Below are 27502 nucleotides of genomic sequence, written 5' to 3'. Positions count from 1 at the left end.
AGAGTAGAAAAAAATGAATTCATCAAATGGGGGTATTTATTGAGTGCCTACAGAGTGTTAGTACTTGGGAAAGCACAACAGCAGGAAGACATAGTAATAATAATATGGTATTTGTTACGTGCTTACTATGTGCCAAGCACTGTTCAAAGCACTGGGATAGATGCAAGGTAATCAGGTTGTCCCATGCGGGGCTCACAGTCTTAATCCCCATTTTACAGATGAGGTAAGTAGGCACAGAGAAGTGAAGTGACTGGCCCAAAGTCACACAGCTGACAAGTGGCGGAGCTGTGATTAGACCCCATGACCTCTGACTCCCAAGCCTGGGCTCTTTCTACTAAGCCACGCTGCTTCTCTAAGCAGCGCTAAGACATGTGCTCCTGGCATTCAAGGAGCTTACAACTTAATGGAAGAGACAGGTAAAAAATGTTTAGAGGTAGAGAAAGCAGGAGGAACAACAAGGATAAAGCAGGATGCAGTAAAAATTTATCAGGATAAAGCCATTGACCAAATAACTGAATACAAACATAAATATAATAATAATGATGCTATGTATTAAATGCTTACTGTATGCCAAATGCTATGCTAAGCACTGGAAATGACACAGGTGAACCTAACAGAAAGGTTATATTGATATTTACACATAAATGAACATCTACATGAATTGTATGAATGAATGAAAATATACAAATGTACACTATTATTGATGGTAGGAATAAAATACACAAACACTAGGAGTTGATGGGTTGATGAAGCTAAATAATTTATTGCCTATCTCTTGTGCCCATTTTCTCTTTGACAATAAGATCATACCCATTCATATCATCAAATATTAGTTTTATGTCAAAATAACAGTTAAGACAAATATTGAATAAGATAAGTAAGTCAGAAGTGGAAGATGGAAACATTAGATGGGTGGAAAGTTGGAGAGAGAAAAAGTTGTATGTGTTAGAAAGGAATTTGGAAAATGGCAAGTAATTATATTTACTATTTCTATTTCTCCTTGCTTTTACTCCTATGAATTATTATCATCTGCCATTTTGAAAATGCTGATCCAAAATAAAGATTCTGGAGTTCTTAATATCTTTCTCTCCTCCTCATTCTCTTTTGACAACAGTTGGTTTATAAATACATGATGTGTGACTCAGAGAAAGATTTAACTTGGCATTATACAATCTGCAAACATCATCTCCTGACTCTCCCTGGCATCTTTCATTACTATTGTTTCTCTGGCTGGGTCCAGGGTCTAGCCAGTGACTTCTTTTGATCAGAGCTCCAAGTAAAGACCTGAATTTTCCCATCACTCACTTCTATGCCTGCCTCCCTAATTGCTGACAGAACACCTCACAGGTACCATGCCTGGTTCCCTTCTCTATGTGAATGACAATTCTGAATTGGCAGTTAAAACAAAACAAAACAAAACCGTAAGCACTTGCTATGTGTCAAGCACTGTTCTAAGCGCTGCGGTAGATACAAAGTAACCAAGTCCGACACAATCCCTACCCACTTGGGGCTCATGGTCTAAATAGGAAGGAGAACAGGGATTAAATCCTATTTTACAAATGAGGAAATCAAGGCACAGAGAAGTTAAGTGATTTGCCCAAGGTCACACGGCAGACAAGTGGTGGAGCACAGATTAGAACCCAGGTCTTCTGACTCCAGGGCTTGTGCTCTTTCCATTAGGCCACCCTATTCTCTGATTCTTCCAGGCCAATGAGGATTTCAGAGATGTTGGATTTAGTTGTATTATATGAGTAGCCAAGTCTTCTCAGCCACAGTCATGGTGTCTTCTCTGAATCACTGCTAACTATACTGCCAATGCTGACTTCATCAGGAGGCTAGTTTGTGTCAAGATCTCATCTTTAAATGCACGGGAGCCCCTGTTACACATCTGACCTTACAAACTTCCCATAAGATAAGTGTAATGGATGGATCACTTAGCACTTGTTATTGTAAGGGGTTGCGGTGAATAAATTTCCCGCTGCAGCCGTTGTCTTGTTTGGCTGTTTTCAACCCAAGTGGATTGCTCTTGATAACCCTGAGAAGAACCCATCAGGTTTCCTTCTATCTGTCACAGATCTTACCTTCCCGAGGCTTTTATTATTTGCTGATCCTAATGCTGATTATTTTTCTGGTCTGTTGAATATACAGGTGTTTGAACCTCACAGATGAAGTAGTCAAATGTCCCCTGGGTCGATACGGACTCCTGAGCCTCGCCAAAAGAGCAGGATTAGTTTCTTGGGGGCTTTTGGTTTTTGCCAATCAAAGCACTGACAGATGATGTTCTAATAAGTATAATAATTATGGTATTTGCAAAGTGCTTACTATGTTCCAAGCACTGTACTAAGCGCTGAGGTAGATTCAAGATAATCAGGTCCCACATGGGTCTCACAGTCTAAGAGGGAAAACAGGTTTTGAATCCTCATTTTGCAATGAGACCCTATACTAAGCACTTGGGAAGTACAAGTCGGCAACTTATAGAGATGGTCCCTACCCAACAACAGGCTCACAGTCTAGTAGCCATTCAAATAAATAAAATTACAGATATGTACATAAGTGCTGTGGGGTTGGGAGGTGGGGAAGAGCAAAGGGAGCATGTCAGGGTGTTGTCAAAGGGAATGGGAGGTGAAGAAAGTGGGGATTAGTCTGGGAAGGCCTCTTGGAGCAGCAGTGCCTTCAATAAGGCTTTGAATGGTAGCAGAGTAATTGTCTGTTGGATGTGAGGAGGGAGGGTGTTCCATGCCAGAGGCAGGACTTGGGCGAGGGGTCGGCAGCGAGACAGGCGAGATCGAGGCACAATGAGAAGGTTAGCACTAGGGGAGCAAAATGCATGGGTTGTACAAAGAGAGAAGCGTCGGCTCAAACACAGAATCACGATCTGTGTGGGACAAACCCGTTAATGCAGCAAGGGTCTATTCTTAAATGCAGACAGTGGGCAGTGTTGGAGACTGTAAGTTGCGGGCAGGGAATGTGTCTGTTTAATGTTATATTGTACTCTTCCAAGCACTCACTACAGTGATTTGTACACTGTAAGCGTTCAATGAATACAATTGAATCAATGAATGAACATCAGTCTTTTCCGTTATATTTGCCCATATGGATAAAATCATACTGTCTTTAGCGACATCCTTGAAAGTGAAGGAAAATTTTAATCCAAAGCAACACGTGAGTTGGTGTTTGGGAGCAGGAGAGAAGCTAACAAAACCCTAAGAACACAGACCTGGGACTCAGAGGACCTGGGTTCTAATCCTGCTATGCCACTTGTCTGCTATGTGACCTTGGGCAAATCACTGCTCTGTGTGGGCCGGGAGCGTGTCTGCCAAATCCATTACAGTGCACTCTCCTAAGTGCTTAATACAGTGCTCTGCACATAAATTTGATTAATTGATTTATTGAGTCCCCGTGCCTTAATCTTCTTGTCTGTAAATTGGGGATTAAATACTTGTTCTCCCTCCCCATTAGATTTTGAGCCTCATGTGGTACATGGATGGTGTCTGAGCTAATTATCCTGTATCTTACAGTTCTTAGAACAGGACTTAATAACTTAATAATTTTGATATTTGTTAAGCGCTTACTATGTGCCAAACACTGTTCTAAGCGCCGGGCAGATACAAGGCACTTAGGTTGTCCCACATGGGGCTCACAGATCCCCATTTTCCAGAAGAGAAAACTGAGGCACTGAGAAGTTAAGTGACTTGCCCAAAGTCACACAGCTGATAAGTGGCGGAGCTGGGATTAGAACCAAGCCCGTGCTCTTTCCACTGAGCCATGCTGCTTCTCTCTTGGCACATAACAAGTGCTTCACAAATATTGTAATAACTATTGTTATTATTACTACTACTACTAATAAAGAATTCTACGTATTTTGGGAGCATGTACTGAAGAGTTCATAGGGGAAAAAGACATTAGCTAAATGACAGTAGAATATCACCAGGAGTTGTTTCAGTGGCTGGGGGTCGGCTGTCCTTGGGCCTGCGGCAAAATAGAGCTACTTGAGTAAAGGGAAGCAGCATGGCCTAATGGCTACAGCACAGGCCTGAGAGTCAGAATGACCTGGGTTCTAATTCCACCTCTGCCACTTGTCTGCTGTGTGACCTTGGGCAAGTCACCTAACTTCTCTGAGCCTCAGTTACCTCATCTGTAAAATGGGGATTCATTCATTCAATTGCATTTAATGAGCACTTACTGTGTGCAGAGCACTGTACTAAGCGCTTGGAAAGTGCAGTTCAGCAACAGAGACAATCCCTACCCAACAACGGGCTCACAGTCTAGAAGGGGGAGACAGACAACAAAACAGAACAAATAGACAAGTGACCACATCATTAAAATAGATAAATAGAATTATATATACACATCATTAATAAAATAAATACAGAAATATGTACAAATATGCACAAGTGCTGTGGGAAGGGGAAGGCGGTAAGCAGAGGGAGGGAGTAGGGGTGATGGGGAGGGGAGGAGGAGCAGAGGAGAAGAGGGGCTCAGTCTGGGAAAGCCTCCTGGAGGAGGTGAGCTCTCAGTAGGGCTTTGAAGGGAGGAAGAGAGCTCGTTTGGTGGATGTGAGGAGGGGGGGCATTCCAGGCCAGAAGTAGGATGTGGGTCAGGGGTCGACGGCGGGACAGGCGAGAACGAGGCCCAGTGAGGAGGTTAGCGGCAGAGAAGAGGAGTGTGAGGGATGGGCTGTAAAAGGACAGAAGGGGGGTGAGGTAGGAGATGGGGAGGTGATGGAGAGCTTTGAAACCAGTCACTTATCTTCTCAGAGCCTCAGTTACCTCATCTGTAAAATGGGGATGATGACTGTGAGCCCCATGTGGGACAACCTGATCACCTTGTATCCCCCCAGCGCTTAGAACAGTGCTTTGCACATAGTAAGCGCTTAACAAATGCCATCATTATTAACAATGACGAGGTTTTGCTTCATGCGAAGGTTGATAGACAACCACTGGAGATTTTTGAGGAGGGGAGTGACATGCCCAGAGTGGTTCTTTAGAAAGGTAATTTGGGCAGCAGAGTGAAGTATAGACGGAAGTGGGGAGAGACAGGAGGATGGAAGATCAGAAAGGAGGCTGGTGCAGTAATCCAGTCGGGATAGGTTGAGAGATTGTACCAACAAGGTAGCAGTTTGGATGGAGAGGAAAGGAGGATTAAGAGTGTGAGCCTCATGTGGGACAGGGACTGTGTCCAACCTGATTAACTTGTGTCTACCCTAGCACTTAGAACAGTGCTTGGCCCAGAGTAAGCAGTTAACAAATACCATACTCATTATTATTATTAAATACTATACGGCACTCACATCACATCGCATTACATCACTTCGCATTTCATTTCTGAATGCTGCAGTGGATGGCTGATAGGGCGAGTTGGAAAGAGGATTTCCCGCTGAGGAAGTGTGGAGTAGAGTATATCTGATTCCTGAAGAAATCGCATCACAGCCTAAGAAGCCCTCTGAGGTACCTGAATCTGAAGAAAAATAGTCAATCATGGAGCTGGTGGAATTATCTTGAAGGTCAGCCAAATGGGCAGAAACAGGAGTTGGGACAGAAGGAGACAATAATAATAACAATGATAATAATGATTCATTCATTCATTCAATCGTATTTATTGAGCGCTTACTGTGTGCAGAGCACTGTACTAAGCACTTGGGAAGTACAAGTTGGCAACATATAGAGACCGTCCCTACCCAACAGTGGGCTCAATGATGATAATAATAGTGATAATTATACCTTTAGAGACTTGCACACCAAGAATGCAGTCAGTAGAAAACTGTATGGCAATCAAGAGTCTTTGGAAGAGACACACCATCACAAATTTGAGGTGGATGTGGAACCGAAAGAAAGCTCTAGTTCATAGTCCCTGTCGAAGGAGAGCCAATGGAAACCAAAGTCGGAAAATCATCTGTTTTCAGTTGATGTGCACTGTCATCCAGATTCATCAGACCTTGTCTTTCCCACTCTTTTTCCTCATTACCCTGCCCGCCCCCCCCCACGTACCCCCCCCCCCCCCCCCCCCCCCCCCCCACAACTTTCTTTGGTTTTCTGATTGCATCTTGATGATGACTCGCATTCCATCTCCCAAAATACTACACCCTGCTTACTGGGACTTCTAAAACTACAGGGAGGACATATATAAGAAGCCAAAAGTCTTAAACAGTATCATCATGTACACTATCAAGGATGGTGGGATAGATTCAGATGTAACAACCATTGTGATCTAGAGCGATATTATTCAAATAAACAACAAACACACACTTCCAGTCAGTTGGGCTACAGCAGTTCTGAATATTTATGATGGAAGTATTAGGGAATTCCTTTCTAAAGTACTAATGTGTTCTGTTTGGGTTTTAATAGATTTGGTGTAGAAGAAAGAGTTGTGTTCACAAGCCTGATGTCAAACAAAGCATGATGTTGCTTAGGCTTCTTGCACTATGGAACATAGCAATTTGGTTTTGCAGTTGTACAGTTTTTAGTAACAGCTTGGCCTAGTGGATAGAGCACGAGTGTCAGAAGGACCCTCTGGGAGTCAGAAGGACCTGGGTTCTAATCGCGGCTCAGCCGTTTGTCTGTTGTGTGACCTTGGGTAAGTCATTTAACTTCTCTGTGCTTCAGTTCCCTCATCTGTAAAATGGGGATGAAGACTGTGAGCCCCATGCGGGACAGGGACAGTGTCCAGCCTGATTAGCTTTAATCTCCTCAGAGCTTAGAACAGTGCTTGACACATAGTAAGTGCTTAACAAATACAATTGTTATTATTATTACATCTTACCCCCCATCTTACCTCCTCCCCTTTCCCACAGCACCTGTATATATGTATAAAAGTTTGTACATATTTATTACTCTATTTATTTATTTATTTTACCTGTACATATCTAGTCTATTTTATTTTGTTAGTATGTTTGGTTTTGTTCTCTGTCTCCCCCTTTTAGACTGTGAGCCCACTGTTGGGTAAGGACTGTCTCTATATGTTGCCAACTTGTACTTCCCAAGCGCTTAGTACAGTGCTTTGCACACAGTAAGCGCTCAATAAATGTGACTGATTGATTGATTATTACTAGTAATACAGTAAAATTACAATTGGTGACAAACATGTAAAACATTTTGCTGTGATGGACATAATAAAATGGAGTCATTTTTATTGGAAAATGTAAGTTATAGTGACATCTTTGAGCCATCTACCACCTGCCTCTTTGATTAAGTGGTAGCTATGGCAAAATTTTGTCATAACACTAGGTTCTTTAGGAATACAACCCTGGTTCTCTAGAGGAATTGGGTGTATACTGAGTTTGGCAGGTGACCTGTAAAAAACAGGAAATCATTCTTCCTCACTTTAGGCATTGTCCCGTCTATCATGGAGAATTGGATCCAATTCTGGTCACCTCCTAGTAACAGTTGTGGAGAGACTGGAGTCGGGAGGAAACGAAAGAGTTGCCATTGGTAAACACGGCACAAATATTTACAGGACTGGAAGAAGAACTCCAGTGAAAAGATAAAGGAGTTGAGATAATTCTGCCTAGGAAAAGGAAACCTTGAGCCCGTTGAAGGTTATTTGGGGAGGGTTTGGGCGGTAGGGAAGGAGAGAAACTAAATACTCCTTAGCGTCATGTTAGGCAGAGCCAGGAGAAATGGACTTTTGCTACAGCAGGATAAAGCCTTTTTGGTCTGAGGCAGGGAGTGCCTTGGGCTGGGCAGGCCAGAAACCAGTCCACAATCATTTTTCAGTATGAAGTAGGTCATTATTAAAGAGGAAAGTAATTACTGTTCTTGAATCCTTCACAGGATGAAGTGAAAAGCTGTGTGACCTAGTAGAAAGAGAATGGAGTTTGCCATTTGTTTGCTGTGTGACCTCGGGCAAGTCATTTCACTTCTCTGCACCTCAGTTCTCTCATCTGCAAACGCAGAATACAAAACCTGTTTTCCCTTCTTCTTTGACTTGGAACTCTATGTAGTACTTGATTACCTTGTAGCTATCCCAGCACACAGTATATAATAATAATGGCATTTATTAAGCATTTAGTATGTGCAAAGCACTGTTCTAGGCGCTGGGGAGATTACAAGGTAATCAGGTTGTTCCACGGAGGGCTCACAGTCTTCGTCCCCATTTTACAGACGAGGGAACTGAGGCTCAGAGAAGTTAAGTGACTTGCCCAAAGTCACACAGTATAGTGCTTGCAACATAGTAAGCGATTGTAAACTCCCCTCTAGACTGTAAACTCGATATGGTAAGGGAATGTGTCTACCATCCCTGTAATACCGTATTCCCTCAAGCACTCAATTAATACGATTAATTGAATTGACTGCTTAACAAATGCCACAATTCTTGTCTTTTTCTTCTTCTTCCGCTTCTTTTTCTTTTCCTTCTTCTTCTCCTCCTTTTTTCTCCTTCTCCTCCTCCTGCTTCTCCTCTTCCTCCTCCTCATTATTATGACTAAGCGCTGGAAAAGTTGATTGGGGTGGGAATTAGGCAAAGTCTCTGGTCCTCAAAGGGATCAAAATCTAAGACAATTAATAAGGAGAAATTTTCCACTCTTTTTAGTCCTTTAGTCCATTTCCAGCTTGTCTAGATTCCAGGGTAGTTCTGACTCCCCCGCACCAGGACTTAGGTCGATATCCGTCCATCAGGTGAATGTGGTGAAATCATAATTTCTGGGCGAGGTTTTGAAACAGAGCTGGTGGGACAGAGCTTCAGAAACGTGAATCTGGTCAGTTTACGGTGATCTCGGATAAATGCTTGCTTGGTTTCTAAAATTAGCTTGACCCAATGCAAATTCCAGCCAAATATGGAATTTTCCACTGCAAAATTCCTTAGAGAATAAAACGCTTACCCATTCACACAGCCAGTGAGTCATGCAGATCCTAAACTTGACTAAGCACTCTTAGTGTGACCTCAATCCCGCCCTGAGCCTTGCCTCGCTCGATGAGCTCTTGGGACCCAGACGCCTGATATTTGACCCTGTCTGGGGCTGCTTGGGCCTTACTCTGCTTGACCGAACCCCTGGTATCTGACCTCTGCTTGCGTGACTTTGTACGTCCCCGACCCTGCTGGGTAGAACTCCTCTCGTTTGGTCCTGCTGTACTGACTATGGTTGGGTTAAGCGGCTTACCATTTCCTCACCGAGTTAGGGGGATGAGAGACGTCGAATGGGGGATATTTCCCGTTGTCGTGAAACGGCTACTTTAATGGGTTCCTGAAGCTCTGACTCTCCATCACACCCAAGCACTTGTGTGAGCTCTCTCTCTCTCTCTCTCTTGCACACACAAAGCCCCTGCCCCTTCTCACACATACTTACATACATACTTCTCACACACGCTGCTTAGAGAAGCAGCGTGGCTCAGTGGGAAAGAGCACGGGCTTTGGAGTCAGAGGTCATGGGTTCAAATCCCGGCTCCGCCAATTAGCTGTGGGACTTTGGGCAAGTCACTTAACTTCTCTGGGCCTCAGTTACCTCGTCTGTAAAATGGGGATGAAGACTGTGAGCCCCCCCGTGGGACAAACTGATCATCTTGTAATCTCTCCAGCACTTAGAACAGTGCTTTGCACGTAGTAAGTGCTTAATAAATGCCATTATTATTATTATTATACTTTAAATGTTTGTGCTGGAGTGATTTGGTTCACACTTGCTGCCATCTTATGGAGACCACAGGCTACCCGTCTCAGGCCCCAAGAGAAATCCTCCTGCCTATCCCCAAAAACGACCCTCTCTTATTTCAATCCATGTTATTTAATGAGTGATACCTGTGTGCTAAACATTTTCCTTCTCTCTTCATTCCTCAGGTGACCTTTCGTTTGGCTTTATTTCGGACAGTTCAGCTCTCAGCTGCTCAGGTTCCTCTCCTGAAAGGATACAGTTCCCGAAGCCTTTATGTCCAGGGTTTTTATTTTAAGCACCCAGCTTCCCTCCACCTCAACTTCTGTCAGCGAATTGCTCTTTTCGTAAGCGGCTCCGGTGCGGAGAGGGTCTGGGAGAGCACTGCCATGATCAATCATAGAGAAGCAGCATGGCTCACTGGAAAGAGCATGGGCTTTGGAGTCAGAGTTCATGGGTTCAAATCCCAGCTCTGCCAGTTGTCAGCTGTGTGACTTTAGGCAAGTCGCTTAACTTCTCTGTGCCTCAGTTACCTCATCTGCAAAATGGGGATGAAGACTGTGAGCCCCCCGTGGGACAACCTGATCGCCTTGTAATCTCCCCAGTGCTTAGAACAGTGCTTTGCACATAGTAAGCGCTTAATAAATGCCATCATTATTATTATTTATTAAGTGCTTACTGTGGGCAGAGCACTGTGCTAAACACTTCTGAGAGTACTCTATAACAGAGTCGGTAGCTGTGTTCCCAGCCCACAACCACAATAATCTTCTAGATCTTGCCCACAACCACAACAACCTTCTATATCCTTGTGAGGTCATTGTCATAATACCCCAGCTCTGCCACTTGTCAGATGTGTGACTTTGGGCAAGTCACTTAACTTCTCTGTGCCTCACTTACCTCATCTTTAAAATGGGGATTAAGACTCATCCCCACGTGGAACAATCTGATAACCTTGTATCTATCCCAGTGCTTAGAACAGTGCCTGGCACATAATAAGCGCTTAACAAATACCATCATTATCATTACATGACATTATCATGAGATGCTGTGTCACAGAACCCCACATAATCTAGATAATACACATATCGTAATATAAATCTGTTGATTTGGGGGTGGCAGAGGGGGTATCAGATATCTTTGAGTGCTGTCAGTGGCTACTTTCCTTCACTCCACTCATTATGGGCAGGAAACACGTCTGCTAATGCTGGCGTACTGTACTTTTCCAAGTGCTTAGTACAGTACTCTGCCTATATATGATTGATTGATTGAAATCGCACTCTTTCCACGGCCACCAGTGACTTCCCTAGAGAAACACTGTGGCTCTGTGGAAAGAGGACGGGCTTGGGAGTCAGAGGTCATGAGTTCTAAACCCTGCTCCACCACTTGTCAGCTGTGTGACTTTCGGCAAGTCACTTAACTTCTCTGAGTCTCAGTTACCTCATCTATAAAATGGGGTTTAAGACTGTGAGCCCCATGTGGGACAACCTAATCACCTTGTATCCCCCCCACCCAGTACTTAGAACGGTGCTTCACACGTAGTAAGTGCTTAACAAATGCCATCATTATTATTATTCCCTGATCCAGCCTAAATGGCTTGTGCTTCCTCCTAATCCTTCTTGACCTCTTGGTCATCTTCAGTCAGTCAGTCAATTGTATTGAGAGCTTACTGTGTTCAGAGCACTGTGCTAAGCACTTGGGAGAGTACAATGCAACATTAGACACATTCCCTGCCCACAATGAACAGCACTGTTGACCAATTTCTTCTGGAAATGTTATTCAATCAAAGTAACCTATAGAAAAATCCTGGGCTTAGAAGTCAGAGCATCCGGGTTCTAATCCCGTCTCTGTCCCTTGTCTCCTGTGTGACTTTAGCTTTGGAGTCAGAGGTCATGGGTTCAAATCCCTGCTCCACCAAGTGTCAGCTGGGTGACTGTGGGCAAGTCATGTAACTTCTCTGCGCCTCAGTTACCTCATCTGCAAAATGGGGATTAAGACTGTGAGCCCCCAGTGCTCAATAAAAACGACTGAATGAATGAATGAACTGGGACAGAGATAAAAAACAGTAGCCAGGATGAGGTACTTTTCCAAACCATCCATTTCCCCTCAACCACCACCAAGGGATCTGTACATATGCTCTGATAGCTGGAACTGCAGCAGTCAAGTGTGAACACCTGCTGGGCATGCTAATTACCAAGCAGCCACCACTAGGACCAGTATCAGTTTAACACCAGGGCAGGGAAGCAAAATCACTATTCCTATTTAGAGGAAGTTGCAGCGAGATCATCCATGGAAAGGAGTATGGAAGGGAACAGGAGAGGAGAAAGGATTGAACTGCTAAAGTCTTTCAGCCTTCCTGAAGCAGAAGCACCTTGGCCTGTGAAAGGGACATGTGAGAATATGTGGACTTTTTTATTTTATTAAATAATAATAACTCTGGTATTTGTTAAGCATTTCATGTTTCTGTCTTAAGCTATAGGTGCAAGTTAATTACGGCAGATGCAATCCCTGTGTCACTTGGGGCTTAAAGTACTTAATCTCCCTTTTATAGCTGTGGAAACTGAGGTACAGGAAAGTTAAATTATTGCTATGGTATTTAAATGCTTATCATGTGTAAGGCACTGTACTAAGCGTTTGGGAGAGTGCAATTTAACATAGTTGGTAGATACTTCCCTGCTCTCAACAAGCCTATAGTCAAGCAGAAACTTATGAGAAGCAACATGGCTCAGTGAAAAGAGCAAGGGCTTGGGAGTTAGAGGTCATGGGTTCAATTCCCGGCTCCGCCAATTGTCAGCTGTGTGACTTTGGGCAAGTCACTTCGCTTCTCTGTGCCTCAGTTCTCTCATCTGTCAAATGGGAATGAAGACTGTGAGCCCCATGTGGGACAACCTGATCACCTTGTATCCTCCCCAGAGCTTAGAACAGTGCTTTGCACATAGTAAGTGCTTATGTTGTCAATATTATTATTATTATTAATTATTATTATTATGTGCAAGGCACTGTACTAAGCACTTGGGAGAGTGCAATTTAACATAGTTGGTAGATACTTCCCCGCTCTCAACCAGCCTATGGTCAAGCAGAAGCTCTTGATTATCGACTTTAAGGAACTCTTCCCCTTGCCCATGGGGCTCAGTCTTAATTCCCATTTTACAGATAAGGTAACTGAGGCACAGAGAAATGAGGCAACTAGCCCAAGGTCACACAGCAGACAATTGGCAGAGCTGGGATTAGAACCCAGGTCCTTCTAACTCCCGGGCCCATGCTTTATCCACTAGGCCATGCTGCTTTCCAAAATGACATGTCCAAACTCATTCTTCACGTTTTGTTTTGTTGCCTGTCTCCCCCTTCTAGACTGTGAGCCCGTTGTTGGGTAGGGACTGTCTCTATATGTTGCCAACTTGTACTTCCCAAGTGCTTAGTACAGTGCTCTGCACACAGTAAGTGCTCAATAAATAAATACGATTGAATGAATGAATTCCACAGGTGGCGGGTAGAGCTGGGGTTAAAACATGGGCCCTGTGACGCCTAGGTCTGTAACCTTTCCACTGGACGATGCCACTTCTCATGGGTAAAGCACTTTCTGTGTTGGGACTACAAATGGTGATTATGGCAATTGTTAAGCACTTACTCTGCCAATTGTCAGCTGTGTGACTTTGGGCAAGTCACTTAACTTCTTTGTGCCTGTTACCTCATCTGTAAAATGGGGATTAAGCAACCTGATCACCTTGTATCCTTCCCAGTGCTTAGGACAGTGCTTTGCACATAGTAAGCGCTTAACAAATGCCATCATTTATATATTTTATATTACAATGTAACAATAAACTGACACATTCCCTAGTACAGTGCTCTGCACACAGTAAGTATTCAGTAAATACAATTCGCTGACTGAATGACTTCTCTGTGCCTCAGATACCTTATCTGTAAAATGGGGATTAAGATTGTGAGCCGCGTGTGGGACACGGACTGTGTCCAACCTGATGAGTTTGTGTCTACCCCAGTGCTTAGAACAGTGACTGGCACATAATAAGTGCTTAACAAAAGCAATAAAGAAAAAAGAATGCCAACCAAGGTGATTAGCCTAACAGTTCAGAGGTGGCAGAGGTGAACATGTGGGAAGAAAGGGCTGATGAGAGGAGATCTAATTACCAACAAAGGTCAGACTTCAAACTTTGGAATATAAAGTCAGAGTCTGTGGAGAACGCAGGTTGGGTGTGTGTTGCGGGGAGGTTCACCCATTCTTGAGAATGAGAAGAGGGTAAATTGGCCAGCCCCTGGATGGACGGGAGAAGAGCTCAGATAAACGTCACAGAGAGGTTCATGGGTCATTTATCTGTAATCTGTGGAAATTTTATTTAGGACAGAAGTGACCATTATACTGGGGCCATGGAAGTACGGTATTTCTGGGGAAATAATAATAATAATTGTGGTAGTTGTTAAAAATGTACATTCTACTCCAAACTCTGGAGTAGATACAAGATAATCAGGTCGGACACAGTTCATGTCCCACATGGGGCTCTCAGTCTGGGGGGAAGGGAGAACCGGTATTGAGTCCCCATTGTGCAGATGAGGAAACTGAGGTACAGAGAAGCTAAATGGCTTGCCCAAGGTTACATAGCAAGGAAGTGGCAGGGATGGGATTAGATCCGGAGTCTTCTGGCTCTCAGAACCATGCGCTTTCCATTGGGCCACGCTGCCGAACCCTGCATTTGACATGATCTGACAAGTCACCTCCTTCTGGCCCACACACATAATAATAATTGTGGTATTTGTTAAGCTCTTACTATGTGAAGCAGTAGTAGTAGAGAAGCAGCGTGGCTCAGTGGAAAGAGCCCGGGCTTTGGAATCAGAGGTCATGGATTCAAATCCCAGCTCCACCACTCGTTAGCTGTGTGACTTTGGGCAAGTCACTTAACTTCTTAACTTCTCATCTGTAAAATGGGGATTAAGACTGTGAGCTCCCCATGGGACAACCTGATCACCTTGTAACCTCCTCCTGCTTAGAACAGTGCTTTGCACATAGTAAGTGCTTAATAAATGCCATTATTATTATTATTATTACTATGTGCCAGACACTGTACTAAATGCTTGGGTGGATACAAGTAAATCATGTTGTACACAGTCCTTGTCCCATATGGGGCTCACAGTCTCAATCCTCATTTTACAGATAATAATAATAATAATAATAATAATGATGGTATTTAAGCGCTTACTATGTGCAAAGCACTGGTCTAAGCGCTGGGGAGGATACAAGGTGATCAGGTTGTCCCACATGGGGCTCACAGTCCATCCCCATTTTACAGATGAGGGAACTGAGGCCCAGAGAAGTGAAGTGACTTGCCCAAGGTTACACAGCTGACAATTGGCGGAGCTGGGATTTGAACCCATGATGAGGATTGTGCCTCAGTTACCCGAAAAGTAAAGTGACTTGGCCAAAGTCACACAGCAATTAAGTGGCAGAGCCAGGATTAGAATCCAAGATTTACCGACTCTCAGGCTCTAGCCACTGCATCAGGCTGCTTCTGAGGGCTCTGCACATAGTTAGCGCTCAATAAATATGACTGAATGAATGTTATATATCAACACAAACCATGTTGGTTCTTTCCCAAGTGTGGCTGGGCCAAACATTGCTCTAAGAAGGAGATTGCAGTGAGACAAACAGAATGAAGAATACTTCCCATTTTCAGAGCACTTAAAGCCAATTTAGGGGATTGTAATTGCGTTTAATTTTTAAAGCAAATTATTTCTTCCCGGGTTGTGTGCATTGTACATTTTTCTGTGAATGATCAACTGTAGAATAGACATTGGGTACATTTAAAATAGGCTGCAAGCTGGTGGGACCTTTCTTTGAACTCAAGTAATAATAATAAAAATATTAATAATCACAAAAAGAGAGAAGCAGCGTGGCTCAGTGGAAAGAGCACAGGTTTTGGAGTCGGTGGTCATGCGCTCAAATCCCGGCTCCCCAATTGTCAGCTGTGTGACTGTGGGCAAGTCACTTAACTTCTCTGTTCCTCAGTTACCTCATCTGTAAAATGGGGTTGGCTGTGAGCCTGCCATGGGACAACCTGATCACCTTGTAGCCTCCCCAGCTCTTAGAACAGTGCTTTGCACATAGTAAGCACTTAATAAATGTTATTATTAGTATTATTAGTATTATTATGAAAAGTGACTGCAGCCCCTGGGCCTGCGGCTCTTGTTTTACCCCACCAATTCTTGCTTTGAAAACCACCCCATATACATGTCCTTGGTACCAGTTTTTAATCAATTGATCTATCAATGGTATTTACTGAGCACTGACTGATTTGTGCACTCAGAAGGAGTCAGAAGGTCATGGGTTCTAATCCCAGCTCTGCCACTTGTCTGCCATGTGGCATTGGGCAAGTCGCTTCACTTCTCTGTGCCTCAGTTACCTCATCTGTAAAATGCAAGTTAAGACTGTGACCCCCATGTCGGACTGGGAGCGTGTCCAACCCAATTTGCGTGCATCTACCCCAGCGCTTAATTCAGTTCATTCATTCAATTGTATTTATTGGAGAAGCAGTATTGGTTAAGTGGAAAAAGCAAGGACTTTGGAGACAGAGGTCATGGGTTCAAATCCCTGCTCTGCCAATTGTCAGCTGTGTGACTTTGGGCAAGTCACTTAACTTCTCTGTGCCTCAGTTACCTCGTCTGTAAAATGGGGATGAAGACTGTGAGCCCCCCGTGGGACAACCTGATTCATTCATTCATTCAATCAATCTTATTTATTGAGCGCTTACTGTGTGCAGAGCACTGCACTGAGCACTTGGGAAATACAAGTTGGCAACATACAGAGACGGTCCCCACCCAACAGTGGGCTCACAGTCTAGAAGGGGGAGACAGACAACAAAGCAAAACATATTAACAAAATAAAATAAATAGAAAAGTAAATATGTACAAGTAAAATAGAGTAATAAATATGTACAAACATATACAGGTGCTGTGGGGAGGGGAAGGAGGTAAGGCAGGGGGGTGGGGAGGGGGAGAGGAAGGAGGGGGCTCAACCTGATCACCTTGTAACCTCTCCAGCGCTTAGAACAGTGCTTTGCACATAGTAAGCACTTAATAAATGCCGTTATTATTATTATTATTATTGAGCACTTACTGTGTGCAGAGTTAGCACTTGGGAGATGCCTGGCACATGGTAAGCGCTTAACAAATACCATTATTATTATTATTGTATTAGCAGTTCTCTGGGTTGACTGCCAATGTACCATTAGAAGATTGTCATTCTTCTTCTTTCTCATGATGGTAATGTCTCGGATTCAAGTCGTGGCACAAGCATTTTCACTGGAGTGCAGTCTTAATCTGGGCACCCTAATAAGGCTAATTGGGAGGCTTAAACCTTTATTTTCTGGTTTTCCTTCTGAGCAGCAGCAGTCCTGCTAAGTATCTGTATGACAACTGTAGGGAGGAGACACACCTGCACCCACATAACAACTGCTTCTCTTCTGATTGCAAAAACTCCTCACTTTCAGCTTCAAGGCTGTCCATCCCCTCGCCCCCTCCTACCTCACCTCCCTTCTCTCCTTCTCCAGCCCAGCCCGCGCCCTCCGCTCCTCTGCTGCTAACCTCCTCACTGGGCCTCGTTCTCGCCTGTCCTGCCATCGACCCCCGGCCCACATCCTCCCCCTGTCCTGGAATGCCCTCCCTCCATACAGCTGCCAAGCTAGCTCTCTTCCTCCCTTCAAAGCCCTACTGAGAGCTCACCTCCTCCAAGAGGCCTTCCCAGACTGAGCTCCCTTTTCCCTCTCCTCCTCCCCATCCATCTCCACCCCCCCGGGTCCTATCTCCCTCCCCTCCCCACAGCAACTGTATATATGTTTGAACAGATTTATTATTCTATTTATTTTACTTGTACATATTTACTATTCTATTTATTTTGTTAATGATGTGCATTTAGCTTTAATTCTATTTGTTCTAACGACTTGACACCTGTCCACATGTTTTGTTTTGTTATCTATCTCCCCCTTCTAGACTGTGAGCCCATTGTTGGGTAGGGACCCTCTCTATCTGTTGCCAATTTGTACTTCTCAAGCGCTTAGTACAGTGCTCTGCACACAGTAAGTGCTCAATAAATACGAATGAAAGAATGAATAATTGCACTCTCTCACCTGATTTCTAAATTTATTTCCCCCTGTCTTTGTTTTTACATTTCAATGGTTTTTTACCATCCATAGGCATTTAGTGTGAATTAGAAAGCCGATTTGAGGTCTCTCAGGTGTCTGTTTATTGTACTCTCCCATGCGCTTAGGACAGTGTTCTGCACACAGTAAGCCCTCAATAAACATGATTGAATGAACAACTGAAAGAGGATTGCCTTTCCTCTTCATCTCCTCCTCCCCATCCCCCCCACCCTACCTTCTTCCCCTCCCCACAGCACCTTTATATACATATGTACAGATTTATTACTCTATTTATTTTACTTGTACAGATTTATTATTCTATTTATTTTGTTAATGATGTGCATTTAGCTTTAATTCTATTTAGTGTGACGACTTGACACCTGTCCACATGTTTTGTTGTCTGTCTCCCCCTTCTAGACTGTGAGCCCGTTGTTGGATAGGGACCATTTCTATATGTCACCAATTTGTACTTCCCAAGCGCTTAGTCCAGTGTTCTGCACATAGTAAGCGCTCAGTAAATACAATTGAATGAATGAATGAATATCCACAGACGATTCCTCTCCCTGGCTTCAAAGCCTTATTGAAAGCACATCTCCTCCAAGAGGCCTTCCTTAACTAAGCCCTCCTTTCCTTTTCTCCCACTCCCTTCTGTTTCTCCCTGACTTGCTCCCTATATTCATCCCTCCCTCCTAGCCCCACCACACTTATGACATATCCATCAGTTATTTATATTAATGCCTGTCTCCCCCTCCATACTGCAAGCATGTAGTGGGCAGGGAATGCATCCGTTTTGTCATATTGTACTCTCTCAAGCTCTTAGTACAGTGCTGTGCACATAGTAAGTTCTCAATAAATACAACTGAATGAATGACAATGTTCTTCACCACCATCCATATTCATAATCTGCAGACAAGGGGAAACCAGGAATTGCATCCAGAATAGAATTTAATTGGATAATCCTTCCCTGGGTATCAACAAAGGGTATTTGAGAAATAGAAGTTTAACTTTGAGCAACCTAGAATGAAGCACTTTCCTTCCTCCTTCCCTTCCCCACAGCACCTGTATATATATATATATATATGTTTGTACATATTTATTACTCTATTTATTTTACTTGTACATATCTATTCTATTTATTTTATTTTGTTAATATGTTTGGTTTTGTTCTCTATCTCCCCCTTCTAGACTGTGAGCCCACTGTTGGGTAGGGACTGTCGCTATATGTTGCCAACTTGTACTTCCCAAGTGCTTAGTACAGTGCTCTGCACACAGTAAGTGCTCAATAAATACAATTGATTGATTGATTTCCACAAACCGAATTCTCCTTTGGCAACTGCTGAAAATACTTATGCTACTCTGGGTTAGATTAAGTGACTCAAGAACCTTTTTTGTATGGAATTCCTATAGAGTCTAAAAAACCCAACCCTGTGTCTCTACTGAATGAAAACTCTGTAGAAACACTTTTAATTTAAAAGCTTGAAACTTAACATCATTCCTCTTTCCAAGACTTTCAACTCTGCATTTTCTTTGAAGTCTATGAAGTTGGCCATTTGATAATCAAATGGGCTTCATTATCAGGCAAACAAACATCAACAAAAAAAGGCTATTCACCTTTGAAAGATGGGTTTTGCATCTCCAGAACAGCAGAAAAGCACTGAACAAACTAATGAAGGAGCATAAAAATGCAAATTACTGCAGCTAATTGGTTGTGTCTTCAAACACCTTCTGAATTATTTATTTATTATAGAGTAAATCTTTCCCTTTAAATATAAATTAAAGAAAAAGCAGTGCTCTGTCCCACACTTAGCGCGGAGATCGTAGTGTGCTACTGTTTAGTCCACAGTTTTCAGATGGCCCCCTTGAGCAGGATGGAACTGATATATCCCAATTATTCCTGCTGCTTAGAATCCTTTCTTAAGGGTTTTTTGAAGCATGCTACTGCTGAAGAAGTCAACTGATGAGAGCTAAACTAACATTACAATTGACAGCTCATGTTTAATTTGGGGAAAGGCAAGAAAAAAAAAAACAACAGACATTGAGAAGCAGCGTGGTCTAGTAGAAAGAGTCCGGGCCTGAGAGACACAGGAACTGGCTTCTAATTCTGGCTCTGCCAAAGGCCTGCTGTGTGACTCTGGGCAAGTCAATTCACTCCTCTGTGCCTCAGTTATCTCATCTGTAAATTGAGGATTAAATCTTCCTCCCTCCAATATAGGTTGTGAGCCTCTTTTTGGATGGGGACTGATTAACTTGTATCTACTCCAGTGTTCAGAAAAGTGCTTGATGCATAATAAGTGCTTAACTATCATAAAAAAAATTATCACCATGTTTCTTCTGTTTCCCCCTTAGGTTTAGATGTACATAAATATGTGTATGTGCAGATACCTGGCCGTGGATTGATCACTAGTTTATTTTGGTATATTTTTTTCCAACTGTTCAAGCTTTCCCAAATGTACTTTTCAGGAAAATTTTTCCATGCACAGTTTTAGCCACTGTGAAAACATTTTTGGAAAGTGCTAGCGTAAAATATGCTTGCTTTTGACAAAAGTGTATTTGGCTTACTTATTATAGATTTTGTTGCACACGGATAACTTAAAACCAGCCGTGCTAAGAAAAGGCATATATTTTTGTTAGGTTTAAAAATACTGGTCTTAAAGTAGCATCTATTCAAACTTACCATGCTCTACAACTTGTCTTGCAGGGATCTTCATGCCTGTGTGTGATCAAGATATTACTACTGTACAGCAAATTATCAAGGATTCAAGATAACCGAGCATCAGAATACTACCACTAGTAAAGATGGCATCTATTAAATGCTTACTATGTGCTAAGCATTGAGGTTGATACACAAATTGACAAGTTTCACAAACTAGAAAATCCCTGGCATGCATTATAAACTCAAAGGAACTGGACAATTTTCAAATTAGCTACCTGTTTGTATCGGTGTGATTAGAACGTTTACAATTTAAGCTGCGTTTTAACTGTATGTATAAACGTTAAGACCATCAGCTTTGTGAATTGTTTCAAATTCTCAAAAGGGATGGAGTAAACCCTGTGACAACATATCCTCATGAGTAGTATAACACATAAACATCCCTGCATCTATGACAGCCGGCAAGTAAAAAAGTACAAAAAAACTACTTTTACAGTAGCTGTCGATTGATTTTTGCTTTGCACATAGTAAGCGCTCAGTAAATACAATTTATGAATGAATAATAATGATAATAGCATTTGTTAAGGGTTTACTATGTGCTTAGCACTGCAGCGTGGCTCAGTGGAAAAGAGCATGGGCTTTGGAGCTAGAGGTCATGGGTTCGAATCCCAGCTCCGCCACATGTCTGCTGTGTGACCTTGGGCAAGCACTTACCTTCTCAGAGCCTCAGTTCCCTCATCTGTAAAATGGGGATTAAGACTGTGAGCCCCACGTAGGACAACCTGATCACCTCGTATCCCCTCCAGCACTTAGAACAGTGCTTTGCACATAGTAAGCACTTAACAAATGCCATTATTATTATTATTATTATTATTACTGAGTGCTGGAGTAGATAGAAGATAATCAGATCAAACACAGTCCCTACCCCACATGAGTCTCCCCCTCTAGCCTGTGAGTTCCTCGTGGGTGGGGGATGCGTCTGTTGTGTTATACTCTCCCAAGCACTAAGTACAGAGTCTGCACACAGTAAGTGCTCAATTCATACAAATGATTGATAGAGGAGGCTCACTAAGTAGGAGGGAGAGTAAAATCCCCATTTTGCAGAAGAAACTGAACCACAGAGACCGTGACATTAACATCATCATCATCAATCGTCATTAATCGTATTTATTGAGCACTTACTATGTGCAGAGCACTGTACTAAGCGCTTGGGAAGTACAAGTTGGCAACATATAGAGACAGTCCCTACCCAACAGTGGGCTCACAGTCTAAAAGGGGGAGACAGAGAACAAAACCAAACATACTAACAAAATAAAATTAATAGAATAGATATGTACAAGTAAAATAAATAAAATAAATAGAGTAATAAATATATACAAACATATATACATATATACAGGTGCTGTGGGGAAGGGAAGGAGGTAAGATGGGGGGGATGGAGAAGGGGATGAGGGGGAGAGGAAAGAAGGGGCTCAGTCTGGGAAGGCCTCCTGGAGGAGGTAAGCTCTCAGTAGGGCCTTGAAGGGAGGAAGAGAGCATTAACAGAGAAGTTAAATGACTTGCCCAAGGTCACACAGACAAGTGTTTGAGAAATGGGTCACAGGTGGGAGAGTAAGAGTGAGGGATAGCTAGGAAATAAACTAGGGGGAAACCAGAACAAACTGGAGCATAGCAGGAGAAGATCGGTCAAAGGGAATCAGTGAATATATTTGTATTATTTCATCTTTCCTTTTGTATCTGTCCCCAAACCCCACCCCACCTTAATTTTTTAGATTGTGAGCCCCTCGAGGGCAGAAATTGTGTTTAACACTGTGTATATGTGTGTGTTTTCCCCAGTGCTCAGTACAGTGCACTTAGTAACTACATTACTACTACTACTTCTTCTACTACTATTACTGTGGTTAGAAAATATGCAAAAGTTCAAGAGTTTTGATTTCATATGAGAATCAATCAATGAGAAGCAAAGTCATTTGAGGTTTCTGAGGTACTCTAATTGGTATCTTTTTGAAAAATGATACTGTATGTGCAGCTAAGAGACTCGAGACAGGCTAGTAAGGAGTCTGTCCAGCTGAGACATGGTGAGACCACTTACCAGGATGATGATTGTAGGAAGGGTAGTAAAAGGGTAGTAAAGGGTAGATCTGCATAGTGAAAGTGAGGAAAAAATGCCAGGAATTCCAGACATGCTGAATGTAGGAGGTAAATGAGAGAGAGAGGCATCAAAAGGACACGAAGCCTGCCAGCTGGAAGGAGTGAAGATGGTATTGTCAACCAAAGCTATTTACTATGCTGCACTAAGGAAACTCCCAACACGATCTAAGATTTTCACTGCCAACACAGATGAGGAATGCTGCCAGGGAACTCTGCTGTCTAGGCAGTGCGTCGTTCAATGAAGCATGGGCAAATAAAGAAGTGGATGGTTGAATCTGGAAGGTCAGTATATCTTGTGTGAGTTGTACTGAGAATGGCAATTTTGAAGTAATAGGCTTCCTAGTGAATAGAATTTTGAAAACCTTTGTTTTTTTTTTAATGGTATTCATTAAGTTCTTACTATGTGCCAAACACTGTTTAAAGAGCTGGGGTAATAATAGTAATGTTGGTATTTAAGTGCTTACTATGTGACAAGCACTGTGCTAAGAGCTGGGTAGATACAAGGTAATCAGGTTGACCCACGTGGAGCTCACAGTCTTAATCCCCATTTGACAGATGAGGTAACTGAGGCCCAGGGAAGTTAAGTGACTTGCCAAAGGTCACAGAGCTGACAAGTGGTGGAGTCGGGATTAGAACCCACGACCTCTGACTCCCAAGCCCGTGCTCTTTCCACTAAGCCAGTTGTTTCACATGGGGCTCACAGTCTTCATCTCCATTTTACAGATGAGGTAACTGAGGCACAGAGAAGTTCAGTGACTTGCCCGAAGTCACACAGCTGACAAGTGGCGGGGCCAAGATTAGAACCCATGACCTCTGACTCCCAATCCTGTGTTCATTCCACTAAGCCAAGCTGCTTCCTGACTTCGTTTTTTATGTTATTTGTTGAGCACTTACCATGTGCTTGAAAGAAGCAGTGTGGCTCAGTGGAAAGAGCACGGGCTTTGGAGTCAGAGGTCGGGTTCAAACCCCGGCTCAACCAACTGTCGGCTGTGTGATTTTGGGCAAGTCACTTAACTTCTCTGTGCCTCAGTTATCTGTAAACTGGGGATTAAGACTGTAAGCCCTCCATGGGACCACCCAATCACCTTGTAACCTTCCCAAGGCTTAGAACAGTGCTTTGCACACAGTAAGTGCTTAATAAATGCCATCATTATTATTATTATTATGTGCCAGGCTAAGTGGCTTACTACTAAGCGTGAGGGTGGATACAAGAAAAGCAGGTCGGACACAGTCCATATGCCACATGGGGCTCACAGTCTTCATCCCCATTTTCCAGATAAGGTAACTGAAGCCCAGAGAACTGAAATGACCTGCCCAAGGTCACAGAGATGACAAGTGGTGGAGCCAGGCTTAGGATTCAGGACCTTCTGACTTCCAGTCCCATGTTTTATCCACTAGGCCTTCTTAGGTTTCTGGACCACCCGCCGTGGTTGCCGTATTCAACTTCCTGAGCAGTTTCATCAGCAATATTTAGCATCGCGTGCAAGATAGCAATGAGAATAATGAAGCTGCGGGTCCGTCAGCCTGCCCGCTTCAGGGCGATGCACAGCTACATTTTGGAAGTAGTTTCCGGACTGTAACTCCTAGCAGGATACTCTAGCAGTCACAGTGTGGTGAGGTGAAATGGGGTAGTGGAACATTGGGACAGCAGGCACTTCTTAAATCCAATCAAGTTCAATTTTAAACCATCTAGTACTATCAATAATACTACAATAAGTAGCAAACACATCAACAGGGAAGGGAAAATCTGCAAGGGCACTAATTAGAATGCATGCTCAGTTTATCTGTTGGTCTATACACCAGAACACTTAGTAAGATCTCACTGTCTCAACTATCAATCATATTATCAATCATATTTACTGAGTGCTTACTGTGGGCAGAACAGTGTAGTAAGCACCTGGGGGAGAACAATATAGCAATATAACAGAGTTGGTAGACACATTCCCTGCCCAGAAGGAGCTTAGGGTCTAGAGGGGAGACAGGCCTCAATATAAATGAATAAATTGTGGATATGGACATAAGTGCTGTGGGGCTGGAGAGTAAATCAGGGTCATACAGAAGGGAGTGGGAGGAAAGGAAATGAGAGTTAGTATCACCTTAGTCTTACCTTCAAACATGAAAATGTTATGTGTGTATTTAACATGTGATATGCTTTTTTGAATGGTATTTGTTAAACGCTTACTACGTGCCAGGCTGGGTACTAAGCACTGGGATAGATACAAATTAATCAGGTTGGACACAGGCTATGTCCCACGTGGGGCTCACAGTCTTAATCCCCATTTTACAGACGAGATAACTGAGTCCCAGAGAAGTTAAGTGACTTGCCTAAGGTCACTCAGCAGACAAGCGGCACAACTGGGATTTTTTTTTAATAGCATTTATTAAGCGCTTACTATGTGCAAAGCACTGTTCTAAGTGCTGGGGAGATCACAAGGTGATCAGGTTGTCCCACGGGGGGCTCACAGTCTTCATCCCCATTTTACAGATGAGGGAACTGAGGCACAGAGAAGTGAAGTGACTTACCCAAAGTCACCCAGCTGACAAGTGGTTGAGCAGGGACTTGAACCCATGACCTCCGACTCCAAAGCCCGGGTTCGTTCCACTGAGCCACGCTGCTTCTCCGATTAGATTAGATTAGGACCTGGATTAGAACCCAGGTCCTCTGATTCCCAGACCTGAGCTCTTTCCACCAGGCCATGTTGCCTCTTAATACTCTGAACTTTTCCCTAATTAAGGCTCATCCTGTTTATTTCTGACCACTTCTCCCAATTGTCCAAGTTGCTAAGATTATGTCCCCAACTTCCAAGTCCTTAGGCGCTCTGCCAAACATCATGTATGGAGTTAATGAACACACCATCTATTTCACCAACCACAGCATTAATGGAAATACAAAATACGGTATTTTCCAGAGTATTAAGGGATTTGAAAATGAATGCCACTCCCTCCCTGCTACTTTTCATGCCACACCGCTCTCATTTTACATTTCCTTCTGGGGCTGTGGAACGTTGGGATTGGCTGAATACAATTTTCTCATTTCTCTCCATCTACGTATATTGCTCCCAACCCTGGGCTGCAATTTCCTCTCTTCTAATCCATCCTTTTGGTTTGGTCTTCAAATACTAATCTTGGCCTTCCTCTAAGTCTCTTGCTTCCAGACCCATCTCCTATTTTTATTTAAATTGAAATGCAATTTAAATGTTTCCATCATTTCCCCGTTGACGATGGCACAGGCACCATTTAGCTAGTTTCAATTGTTCTTCCTTTTAGAAGTAATTATTTCGTAATTACAGACCTTTAGATATGCTATAAAACCATAGCTTATAGAGATATTGAATTGAAATGTAGAAGTGTGACATTCAAAAAGGCAGGATGTAAATTAAAAAGACACTTTGGGTCAAAATAATTGCGGCTTTGATGAATCTACTTAAAATGATTTTTGGTCCTGTGTTTATTCAGTTGTAACACTTCTGCATAGTTGGAAAACTGTATTTTGCAACCACTCAGTAAGAATAATAATTTCAAGTGAGTTTCTCTGTCTTATGAATCAATATTAATCCTTTGCTAAATCAAATGCCTAGTATAGAAATGAAGTATTTCAGATATCATTCAATCATATTTATTGAGTGCTTTCTGGGTGCACAGCATTGTACTCAGCTCTTGGGAGAGTAGAATATAGTAGAGTAGGTAGACATGTTCCCTATAAACAGTAGAGCAACTAAAACAGGGTCATTTCCTGTTAGATACCTCTCAGATTCATTCACTAAAAAGAGAAAAAGAAAAAAGAAAAATAAAAGTGTGGCTGAATGCATTAAACCTAGAAAAAGCCATAAGAGAACCACAACAGAAATGATATCATATTGCTCTAGATTATAAGCTTGTGGGCAGGGAATGTGTCCATTAAATTGTTATTGCAGTTCTCTGCACATAGTGTTTAGTAAATACAGTTGACTAACAGAAATGATAATATCATATTGGACCTATACAGGCACACTGACTTTTAAAAACATGAACTCATATGTCTGGAGAAGAGAACAGAAAATTAGACTCAACCTTTGAAAAAATCAATCTCTCAAAAATAATATTTATACTCTGGCATGTAGCCAAATTAAAAATTTTGAACACTGTGTCTTAATTTGGATCTCAGAGAGACTCTGTCTACCTGGTAATCAGTTTCAAAAATTTTGCACCACTCTGGGGCCTTAAAAAATGATTTCATGAATGCCCTTTGTATTCAAGATGATGCTTCTGATTACTTTGAGATCTTATCCATGAACGTTTGGATGGACAAAAGGATTAATGCCCTCCAAAAACATGCACATATCTCATCTGTCAAATGGAGATATCCAGTCTCTCCCTCTTTTAAAGGAATGTCAAGAAGCTAAAATGATATCATCATTGTAAAAGATATTTTCATTGGAATCCTTATTGTTATTATTATTCAAGTTACTATTTTTCACATTATGTGCAGGGAACGTGGCTACCAACTCCACTATATTGTATTCTCCCAAATGCTTAGAACACACTTTAAGGCCTCAAAAAGCACTGATTGATTAATTGACAAGCTTTGTTTCTACTAAGCAGCTTTGGTCCCTTGAGAAATTTGTTAAGATTTTAAGGCTATTCATCAATGGTATGACCAGTGGAATAACAATAAAAGTTGGGTGGAATCCAATCCTAACCAACCTATCCTATGTCACCAATTTTGAGGATATGACAAGGGTCTTGGAGTAAAGATTAGGATTCTGCTACTCTCTGTGTTAGAATAGTGTTATGTGATTATCAAACCCTGACCGATAATTATTTATTAAGAGGGTCTCAAGAATTCTGTTCGACTATAAGTTCTTTGAGGGCCTGTAAGCTCACTGTAGGTAGGGAACATTGTCACTAACTCCTTTGCACTGTACTCTCCCAAGTGCTTAGTACAGTGCTCTACACATAGTGAGAAGATAAATCTGCAATTGCTATTAGGGGAGGTCACTGTCT

The sequence above is a fragment of the Tachyglossus aculeatus genome, chromosome X1, assembly GCF_015852505.1.
Source record: "Tachyglossus aculeatus isolate mTacAcu1 chromosome X1, mTacAcu1.pri, whole genome shotgun sequence".
NCBI lineage: Eukaryota > Metazoa > Chordata > Mammalia > Monotremata > Tachyglossidae > Tachyglossus > Tachyglossus aculeatus.
Note: the sequence above shows the minus strand (reverse complement) of the source record.